We start from the raw sequence: 1,120 nt of genomic DNA on the forward strand, positions 1-1,120 counted from the left end.
ATTTTTTATCTTTGTGTTAAATTGCAGCAAGTAAAAACAAATGTGGACAAAAAGAACATGAGGGAATTGCTGCAGCATCACTTACAGCATGGCATATAACAGAAGATTCTCAAATGACATATGCATTTCTTGCTTTTGCAGTAGCAAATGGATTGATCAGATTTTATGATAAAGAGCGTTTGAGAAGTGGATCAAAGAAGAAGTGATCCTTTACAGCCTATGCTGTAGCAGTGCTTTTAGCAATAGGGGAGTACCCCTACCCGCTAGTTTATTTTACTTCTTTTTGCCAAATTTTTCTTTCATTTAGTTTTAATTTTCTGATTCATTCTGCATGTCCTTTTATTTAGTGTATGCATGTCTGGTTTATGTGGTTTTGTTTTGTGTGCTTGTGATGACACTACACCACTCAAGTTTGAGGGGGCTGTGTTTTTGAGTGCATGTGTTTATGCTTGTGTTGTGTGTTGTGTGAAGCTTTATTATCTAATATTTGTGTATGGATTTAAAAACCTAATGAAGATAAATTTAATGTTATTCAATATTTATGAGAATGCCAAGTAGAGATAGTTATAAATGGAGGTTGGAATTCTGTCCCGACACTTAGACTTTGGTTGAGTTTTATGAGAATATTGTAGCAGAGCCAGGAAAACCTAAAAAGAATAGAAAATATCTCAAGTTTGGGGGAAATTTTTTGTTGGACTGTGCCTGTTATGAAATAAATTCTGCTCCAATGGTTTAAGTTGCTGAGTAACTAAGGTTGAGTATGCACCCTATATGCAGACTTTAGTCCAAAGGCAATAAGAGCTATTAGCAGTGCTGCAAAAATTATATATAAAAAAAAAGCAAAAAAAAAAGTAAAAAAAATGGTGATAAAGGAATGAAAAATAAAGAGGTCCGCTGCCTAGGATACTAAGTTACCTAGTCTGTTCATGAGCCTCATGTTCAGCCTTGAGTCAAAGGAGGCCAAAGGTAAGACCTAGGTATGACATCCTGGATGTGTTGCTGCAACAACTTTGACATGTACTTTGAGTGAGTAATTGGGTGTCGTCATTACAAGTGATAGGCATTCACATGAAAGCTCAATGTTGCATTGAAAGGTTTAACTAAAAATAATAATTATATT

Source organism: Citrus sinensis, chromosome 9, assembly GCF_022201045.2.
Source record: "Citrus sinensis cultivar Valencia sweet orange chromosome 9, DVS_A1.0, whole genome shotgun sequence".
In the NCBI taxonomy this organism is placed as follows: Eukaryota; Viridiplantae; Streptophyta; class Magnoliopsida; order Sapindales; family Rutaceae; genus Citrus; species Citrus sinensis.